At 50.5% G+C, this 10199-nt stretch overlaps 1 long non-coding RNA gene across 1 annotated transcript in view; it reads right to left on the reverse strand.

Moving 5' to 3' along the window:
- The window catches only part of LOC114118304 (uncharacterized), a 30712-nt gene extending 20811 nt beyond the window's left edge, over positions 1–9901 (reverse strand). The window contains exon 1 of the long non-coding RNA XR_009596552.1: positions 9806–9901. This is a non-coding gene — a long non-coding RNA (uncharacterized LOC114118304). The remainder of the gene's footprint in view (positions 1–9805) is intronic.
- Between the last annotated feature and the right edge of the window lie 298 nt (positions 9902–10199).

A 10199-nucleotide genomic window follows, 5' to 3' on the forward strand; every position in this document is an offset into this window, starting at 1 on the left:
AAGCTTTGTTCAGACATCGTGCTGTTGGCCTTGAGTTCAGTGTTAATGAAGCAGTGTATATTAAACGGGAAGTCTTTCAAGAGAAACACACATAAAACAAGGCTATGTATGAGAAGTTGGTGAAAATGTTGCAGCCAGAGACTCACAGGAACCTAACCCTATATTTCTCCTAGGAGCAATGGCCCCATATTCCCTCATCCATCACTTGCCCACCTTTATAGAACACAACCTAGCTGGGCTTCCCTGGTGGCTCAGCTGGTAAAGAATCCACCTGCCATATGGGAGACCTGGGTTCGATCCCTGGGTTGGGAAGATCCCCTGGAGAAGGGAAAGGCTACCCACCCCAGTATTCTGGCCTGGAGAATGCCATGGACTGTATAGTCCATGGTGTTGCAAACAGTTGGACACAACTGAGCGACTTTCACTTCACTTCACTTCACAGGATACAGTTACTGTGAATAATGAGCAACAATTGTATTTGAGGGTGGAATCAATAAGACTTGCCCACTGAATTAGGTGTGAAGGGAGAAGGAGGAAGAAGAGGGGACTCCTGTCTTCCTGTCCCTCCCTCCAGGCAGTGACAGCCGCTGACCTCTGGGGGCCTGCATCAAGGCCTCCCAGCCTGTTATCTTCCCACCTCCGCCTCCATCCCCCACAGCAAGGGATTCATACCCAGGAACGTCCAAGCAACGGCCAAGGCATCCCTCCAGCCACAGTCATCCTGTGGCCACTCGAGCCAAAGGGTAAGCACCAGAACATCTACCTGGAGGGCACACCTGCAGAAGAAGCCCTAGAAGCATCAGCTGAGGGCTGATGTTCAGGGTACTCTGGGGTCCTGTGTACCTGGAGTCTGATCTAGAAACAGGGGGTATGAGCTCCAAGGGGGCATGTGCTTTTGGTCCCCTGGACTCCTCACTCCATGAGAGGGACACAAGTGGAGCAGAGCCAGAGCAGGACCCTCAAACACTGCACTGTCCAATTCAGTAGCCACACACCACATGTGGCCATTGAGCCCTTCAGATGTGACTGGTCCAAATCAAGGTGGGCTGTAAGGGGAAGAAATATACCTGACTTTGAAGCCTTAGCAGGTGAAAAAAGATATCTCATAATCACTTTTACATTGATTACTTGCTAAAATGGCAATATTTTAGATATGTTAAATTGAATCTATTTTAAAAATGAATTTCACCTGTCTCCTTTTACTTTTTTTTTAACACAACCACTAAAAAATTTAAAACAACATACATGGTTCATACATGCAGAAGCTGAAGCTCCGATACTTTGGCCATCTGATGCCAACAGCCAACTCACTGGAAAAGAGCCTGATGCTGGGAAAGACTGAAGGCAAAAGGAGAAGAGGGTGGCAGAGGATGAGACAGTTGGATGGCATCACTGACTCAATGGACACAAACTTGGGCCAACTCCGGGAGATAGTGAAGGACAGGGAGGCCTTGCGTGCTGCAGTCCATGGGGTCGCAAAGAGTCAGACATGACTGAGCAACTCAGCAACGACAACATGGTTCGTACTTGATTTCTACTGCATGGTGTTGACCTAAATTGTGGGACAGAGGGCAGGAGCCTTGCCTGCGCAGGAGCTGGAGAAGACTCAAGTGGTGGGGTGAAGACACGGAGTCCAGAGACGCCTAGGATAATGCTGGACTCCATGTTCATCAGCTTGTTGACTGCTGCCTTCCCAGGTTTAGCACTTATCAAGGTTCTGCCAATTTGTCTCATCTGGGGATCCATTTATTTAGTGATGGTTGAGGTTTTCCCAAATAACCCTTAGAATGGCAAAAATGATCACAAATTTTTTCCCTCCCATTGAGAAGTGGAGTTTATTTCTACACTCCATGATCTGGTTGGCCATGCACCTTGCTTTAGCCAATGGGACTTTAACAAACATGACTCAAGCAGAGGCATGCTCATTTTTGCTGCTTTTGGAATAGTGCTGCCTTGGGGAAAAGCATTGAGGACCCCAACTAGTAGGCGCCCTGTATCTACACCACATGTATGCGATTTTGAAGCTCCTCTCATCAAAATATGAAGTTGATTTCTCCAGCCCTTGAATCTGAGTTATCTTTATGACTTGCTTTAACCAATGTAATGCAATAGAAAGGAAATCATGTATAGTCTAAAACTAGTCCTCAAGGGGCTTTGCAAGCTTCTGCTTTTTCCCTTGAGCTCTGCCAGCTGCCTTGTTGATAAGCCCCAGCTAGCCTATTGGAGGCTGATAGACCATGAGGGGTAGAAGCCATTCAAGAACAGTGATACCTCTGCTGAACCACTGATGGCAGGTTCATGAGCAAGCCCATCAAAAATCAGCCAAGCTGAGTCCAGAACAGTATCACTTCCCAAGCAATCTGAAGACTTGTGAGCTAACTAAATGTTTGTTGCTTTAAGTTATTAAAAGTCTGCTTGTTTGTTATGCAGCAAGAGCTAACTGATACAGTGTTACAGATACACATGAGATTTGAATTCTGTCAGACCTGATTCCAAAGCCCAAGACCTTTTAACTACCACACTCTACTGATTATATTTAAATTCTGCTCACACCCAGAGCTCTGAGGTGAAGTGGAAAAAACCCCAGCCTAATGATGTGGTTTCCCCACAAGCAATAAGAATGGCTACCCCATGCTGTGCCACCTTCAAAAGGTACACCATCTGAACTTTTGGCCCCAGTAGGCAAGATTAGCAAAGAGGCACCACTGTCCGTAGGGATAACAATTACTCTTTGAGACACCAATGTCAGCTGTCTTCCTCATTAAGGATTATTAACCTCATTCTTCTTTGCCTGCTGTTAGACCCAGGAAGGGCTGCTTTGCAGATCCTGTTCTGCCTCCATAATTGCCCATCATAAGAACTGTGCACCTCTAATAGAAGCCTTCCTAATTTCTAGCATTTACCATTTACTTTATTTTTGCAAACCTCCCCCAAATCGCTAGTCATACAATTCATTAGAATTGCTCTTTGGATGAATTTAAAAGGCTTTGATGATATAATCACTACATTCTGTATTAGTGCTTTTCTGCAGGATATTAGAACAATTTACAGCTGTTTATCCAAATCACCTCATTGTGTCCTGTGAGACCAGTGGGCAGGTGTCATAAAAGAAAGAAGCCAAGTTTCTTAGTCTTCCCCACTTCACCAAAAGTGGAACTTACACAGACCGTATGTTCTATTGCTGCATGACAAGTTACCACCAAAAGAGAGACTCGACACACACACTTCTTATCTCACAGTTTCTATAGCTCAGAAGTCTAGACACAGCTTAGCTGCAATCCAGCTGTCGGCCGGCGCTGCAGTCTCATCAGAGGCTCAGCTGGGGAAGGACCTGCTTCACGCTCATTCCATCTGCTGGCGGAGTTCACCTCTTTTGGAGCTCCAAGGCTGAGAGTGCCGCTTCCTCACTGGCTACCCGCCGGGTGCCACTTCAGTCTCTAGAGCCCAACCAGCATTTTCTGCCATATCGCCCTTTCCTTAAGCCCTCTCACGACTTGGCAGATTGCTTCTGAAAAGCCAACAAGAGTCTCTTCCTGACTGTCTTCAACCAGCTAAGAGAGTTTCGTACAGTAAGATATAATCACAGGAGTAACATCCGATCGAGCTTCCGGGTGGCTCAGTGATAAAGAGTCCACCTGCCAATGCAGGAGACACAGGAGACTCAGATTCAATCCCTGGGTCAGGGAGAGTCCCTGGAAAGGGGAAATGGTAACCCAGTCCAGCATTCTTGCCTGGGAAATTCCACGGACAGAGGAGCCTGGCGGGGTACAGTCCATGGGGTCGCAAAGAGTTGGACACAACTGAGTGACTGAGCACACACACACCCACACACACACACACACAACATCCAATCACCTTTGCCGTGTTCTGTTGGTGAGAAGCAAGTCGTAAGTCCTGCCTGCACCCAGGGAGAGGGGAATCACACGAAGCTGTGGATGCCAGGAGACAGGGCAATAACAGAGGTCACCTTAGGGTCTGACCACATTAGACAGAGGACCCAGGGTCCCTGAGCAATGGATAATTCAGTGCTCTGGGAAGAGGGCCTGGAGCCGTAATAAACGCCTTTGCTGTCACGGTGGTGGCCTCTGTGTTGGTGCCCACATGCTTGCACACCCTCATTGCCGCTCAGGCACCCATATCCCTGGCACCTGGCAAGCTCACCAGCATTCCCTATGACCCTTGGAGCATTTGGGTCCAGATGAGGCGGTAGCCAGGGGTCCAGCTTGGAGAGTGAAACCTCTGCCACCCACGTAGCCCTCACATTCAGCAATGGCTGTTGAGTTCATACAAATGGGACACTTTAAACAGCATCTGGCACTCCACCAGAGTTTAATCCGCGCTCGCTATTTCTGTTATTCCTGAAAAGGAGCTTGTAAGTTAAATTTAGAACGACCTGACTTCAAATGCACGAGAGGAATATATACCAAGAAGGGGCTGTGAGAGTGGGCGTGGCTTTTCTTAAATATATACTTTTATAAACTGCTTTCATCACTACTTCATTTTTGTCTCCTTTGTGTTTTCTTGTTTGGGCACTGAGCTAAAGGCTTTCATAGATAATTTTATAACCCTTACAGTGATTTTTCTAGAGAATAAGCTTTTTTTTCCCACATTTTTGCAAAGCAGGCCTCCAGGTAACCCAGGAGGTTAAGTGACTTGCCAAGGCCACACGGCCTGCTGGTGGCAGAGCATGAGCCCCAAATCTATGTTGTGAAGCACTCAACCGACCTCCCTCTTCCTTTTTTCACCTGCGTTTTTCAGATTTGGCCTCCAGCCCATCATACCGGATCCTACATTTGCTCAATCAGCTTCTTCCACAGTCCTGTTCCATGACCCATGTGGTGGGGTGGGGGCAGGGGGTGACGAAGGGACGGAGCGGCTATAATTCCCTCGGGGAGAATTAGGGTCCGAGTTCTCTGTCTCTCTCACACACATACAAACTCATATATATTTACATGTGGCCTCTTTTAAAGAAGACAGACCAAAAAAAGTCAAACACAGCTTCCTCGATGGAAGCGTCGGAACCGAGTACGTGAAGCAAGGACCTCATTTCATTTTCCTCCCATCCCTGCCCCAGCCCTGCTCTGCCCACTCTCCATCTGATGTTTTCATGGCATCCGGGCAGCTCTCATAGGCTCCCAGGCACTTTGTGAAGGTATGAGACATCTTCCAGGAACCCTGCTTAATGTTTTATGGCAGCCTGGATGGGAGGGGAGTGTGGGGGAAAATGGATTCATGTATATTTATGGCTGAGTCCATTTGCTGTCCACCTGAAACTATCACAGCATTATTAATTGGCCCCTCCAATACAAAAAAAAATTTTTTTTTTGAAGAAAAAGACCCAATCCAGAGTGATACAGGTCTGAACTTCAATGTCTTCCTAAAGAACAGTCCAACTTGGGCTTGGCCCAAGAACAGTTCTCCTTGGCCTGCCCCAGGAGGAGGTGTGTAGGGAGATAGCAAGGTCAGCTCTTTCCTCTTCCCATTTTCCTGAGGGGTTGGTGGGGAAGCAAGACACCCCATTCACCTCTCCTCTGGGGTACCTCTTGCTTCAGGGACCCTTTCACTGGGGATCAGCCCTTTTGCAGACAGTTCAGCAGGATGGCTCACGCCAAGGGCTCACCCCAAACATCTGCATCCTTGCCACACCAGGTTATGGGCCAGAATGCAGTCCTCACCTGCCATCCCCTGACGACACCTCTCTGTCCCTGTTATTTCTCCAGCTGTTGGCTCCTGGCCTTCCCCAGAGTGGAATAGGCACCACAGACACCCAGAGGGGGTCAAGATGCTAACAGCCTTTTCCAGGCACCCCTGTTTTCTGTGATGTCCACCTGGACCCATCTCACTAGGTTTCCTGGAAGGACCACACGTGGAAAGAGATGGAAACAGCATATCATGTCCCCCATTGGCTGGTGATTCATTTCTGAGTTCTCCCCAAATCCCAACGCTTTGTGGGGTCCATATATTTGGGTAGGCACATTAGGGGGGCAGTCTAGCTTGCTCTCAGTCAGCCTATAGCTCGCTCTTCTGAATGTGGGACCACACAGCACCCATTGTTTTCAGCCTCATCCCTTGAGCGGCAATTCCAAAGTGACAGAAAAGCCTCAACCAGCAGCCTGCTACCCATCACTGTATCCTCAGCTTCCAAGCCCCTCAAGGAGCAGATTGAGCTCTTCTCTTCTCACAATGCAGGTGCTAAACAAAGCTGATGATAACATCTTTCCTTGGAAGAGGCTTGATCTCGCTGTGCAAGAGGCCACTTGCTGCACAGAAGATTGCAGTGCCCTGCTGCTGGCCTGAAACCAGCCACTTCCAAAATAAACCCACTCATGACCACTGGTGAGGGTGGACCTGGGAAGTCGAGCAGAGCTGCAGAGGGTAGAGCCAGGCTGGCTGCTTTGATCCCCCAGGCTGGTGGGTAGGAGGAGTCTGGTGCCACTCCTGGGTATCCCCCAGCCCTGCCATGGACCCCTGGACAGTATGATTTTTTTTTAGGCCACCATTCATTTCCCTCCTTCCATGGGATTTTCCAGGCAAGAGTACTGGAGTAGGGTGCCATTGCCTTCTCCAATTTATTTCCCTCTTACAAGGTCCTGGGCTGTGCCAACAGCTCTGGTTTGTACTGTATTTTTGAGACTGGTTGATGGCTCTGTGGAGCTCACTTCTCCCTTTTATAGAAAAGGAGACAGAAGTTCAGACTAACTTTCCCAAAGTCAGACAGAGCAGGTGGGAATGATGAAGCAAGGCTCTGCAGCAAGGTCAGTTCAATAGTCTGTACCCATGAACACTCTGCTATGTGACTCCTTGCGATGAGAGCACATCAGTGAAGCCCTTGACTTTGGAGTTGAGGGTTTTAATCCCAACCTGGTCACTACCTCCCTGTTTTGACATTGGATTTACCACACATTTCTGACCTGGCTCATCTATAGGATAGAATCCTAATAACACTGCTCTCATTAGCGCTATTGTGAGGAACAAAGAGTGGGCAAAGTGCTTCTAGGACCACCACGTATGGGCGTTCAAGTTGGGCACTGCGCAAACGCAGGGAGTGGAGCCGTGCACAATTCCACAGTTGTGCTTGGCAGCCTTGCTTAGCACAGTGCCTGAGAAAAGATCACCGCTCCATAAAAGTGAGCTCTCAATTCCTGGGAAGCACCCACCACAGGCAGAGAAGAGGGTGATAGAAAATACTCTCTGGTCCTTCTCTTCCCCAGGGCCCCAGACCGCCCTGAGGCTGACTCCTCAATAACGCTTACTCCTGCAGCTTCCTGAGAAAGCACTGTCCTGCAGTCTCCAGGAAGGCTGTGCAGAGAGGAAGCAGAAGGGGACGATGAGGAGTGGCTGATGCTCAAAGTGGACACATGTTGCCCAGGTCAGCCACAGAGGCAGTGGGTTCAGAGGTCGCCAAGCTCTGTCCAGTGGTCCTCAGCCCTCTCAGAGGAGCTGGGGAGAGAGGCTCAGAACAGAGACGTTGATGGGCGCCCCGAGATCTCAGAAGAGGGGGTGGCGGTCAGATGTTTCCTCTGGAGTCAGGAGCTCTCTTCGGCACAGTGGCCAGAAGCAGAAGTGAAGTCACCTGCTAGTGGGTTCCATGGTGGGAGCCTGAGGCCGAGCAGGTGCTGAGCGCTCTGCATCTCTGAAAGGCTGGGAAGGCTTAGACTGTTCTCTGTGTGAGTTAGTGGGAGGCAAAATTCACTATAAAAAGACTAGGGGATGTGCTGCCCTGAAAGGTGGTGAGTTCTCCATCTCTGCAGGTATGCTAGCAGAGATGCTGAAGAGGGGATAAAGCATCAGGTGAGTGGTTGGCCTAGGTGGTTTTCCAGAACTGAGGTTCGAGTATCATTCTAACGTTTCCAACCTCCAAGCTCCTCAGCCAGCAAATCAGCAGATGCTCTGAGCAAAGCCTGGGCAGCCCAGGTCAAGGGCAAGTATCAAGTATCTTGCTTTCAGACGCTGCAGGTGGGAAACCACAGAAGATGGCTCAGCAGGGGGGAGGAAGGGCAGGGAGGCAGCGGGGGCATTGGCATTGGGCCCAGCTGCACTTGGACCTGGGCAGTGCCAGCTCCCTCCCCGGGCACCCGAAGCCTTCCAGGGTTCAGAGCTTTATGAGCCTTGGCTCTCACTGAGAAAGCACCAGCTTTGGTCAGAGGAGCAAGGTTTAAAAGACCTGTTCCCACCGCCCAGCTCCAGCACACAGGCAAGCACTCTCAGCTGCGCTCTCCTTCATGGATGCCTGCAGCCCTTCTGTGGCTCCCAGCATTAAGAGTAACTGCACACCCTTTGTTGGCCTGCCAGAGCCCCATGACTCTCTGACCATGCACTTTCTCCCCTCTTCCTTCGCAGCACACACATTCCCAAGCCACGCTGTTCCCTCTGCCTGGAACATACTTTCCCAAGACCACCACAGGCTGATCTCCCTCACTTTATGCAGGTCTTTGCTCAAGTGTCAGCCACTCAGAGAGGCCTTTCCCGTCCATACAGCCCCTTCCTGGCTCTCTTGCACTTTCACCAGCTATACTTTCCCGGTGAGGATCTTTCACTACCAGACACAACACGTTCATTTGCTTATTGTCTGGCCTCTACTAAGACGCACCCTTCAAGATGCCAGGAAACCGCATTCCTTCATGGACGTTTCCCCAGAACCTGAAACAGGGCCTCTACTATACCCAGTGGGTCTCAGGAGTACTTGTTGGAGGAAGGTAGGAAAAAAGGAAGGAAGGAAGGTAGAGAGGAAGGGATGGAGGGAGGAAGGAAAGAAATTGCTTCCTTTTTTTGACAAATGTCTACTCATTCCTCAAAATCTAGGTTAAATGCCACCTCCTTCAAGAAGCCTTCCTTGACTGCACTGATAGACTGCTTTCTCCTGTGTTCCCCAAAATTCAGTGGAAGAAACCTGATTAAATCACTGGTTGCTATCAATGATAAGGACAGCTGTTATTTCTGGTGCAGCGGCTGCATGCCAGCATGTCCTCTCCCCTTCACATTGGTCAGCTTGACCTCCTCCGCCACCTTCCCCGGCCCCGCCTTCACCTGGCCCTTCTCTGGCTCTCCTACCGCTCCTTCTCAGCCTTCGCTGCTCTGTAGTCTCCCCATCCTCGCCTGAAAGTGGGCTGTGGGACATCCCAGCCCCCTGGGTCCAGCCCTCTGCACTCACTGCCATGATGACCTCGACCTGGGCATGTCTTTCCACGCCTCCTATACACAGGCAACTCAGCACATGCCTCCCCGTCCCTGACTTCTCATCTGATGCCTCAAGCTGTGGATTCGGCATCTCTGCATCGACGTCTAATGGGCATCTCACTCTTAGCTCTCTCAAAACCCTCTACCAGCCCCCAGGCCTTTTCCATCTTTGTGGAAGATGGCACCACCCATCCAGCTCTCAAGTTAAAACAGAAGCTCTCTCTTTTTCTCCGTGTCAACATCCAATCACAAGGCTAGTCCTGCTGGCTGAATAAATCTCAAAGCCTACCTTTCCTTGCCAGTCGCACTGGACACCATGGCTTAAGCTCCCACCCTCTCAGGCCCGTATTGCTGCAGCAGCCCTCCAGCTGGCTTCCCTGCCTCCACCCAGCGCCCCTGGAATTCACCCCCCAAACACCACCACAGTACTACTTATAAAGCCGAACACGGATCGGACACGCCTGCAGAAAGCCCTCCAGAGCAACCACATCCCACTGCACTGTGATCAGAATGAAATCCACATGTCCCACGGGGGCCAGCAAGGTCCCATCCGAGGTCGCCTGCCCCCTCTGCCAGGACACAGACAGTCCAGGGCCCCTCTGACCTCAGGGGAGCAAAATTGGTTCACCTCTCAGGACTCTGTCTGGGCCGCCCCTCCATTGCCTGGCTGGACTCTGCTCGTGCCTTAGGTCCCATCAAAGGCTGCCGCCTCTAAGAACACTTACCTGCCTCTGCTACCAGGACAGCACCTCCCACTCACATCTGCTGCGACACCTGCTGGGCCCTGGGGTTACCGTTCAAACCTGAAACTGACTCATTAACGTGCCCGTCTGTTCTCTCTGCCCAGGATGCACCGTTCTGAGCCTGAGGTCTTTGTCCCACTCACCCGTACCTGCAGGTACATGCCCTACACATTACAGGTGCTCACTGAAAAGCACGCTGTGCCTAGCTGGCCAGCTGAATAACTGCCCTGTCAGTCTACACAATCCTCGCTGCAGCCTCAAGAGGCAGGCACCCCCACT

This window comes from Ovis aries, chromosome 15, assembly GCF_016772045.2.
Source record: "Ovis aries strain OAR_USU_Benz2616 breed Rambouillet chromosome 15, ARS-UI_Ramb_v3.0, whole genome shotgun sequence".
NCBI lineage: Eukaryota > Metazoa > Chordata > Mammalia > Artiodactyla > Bovidae > Ovis > Ovis aries.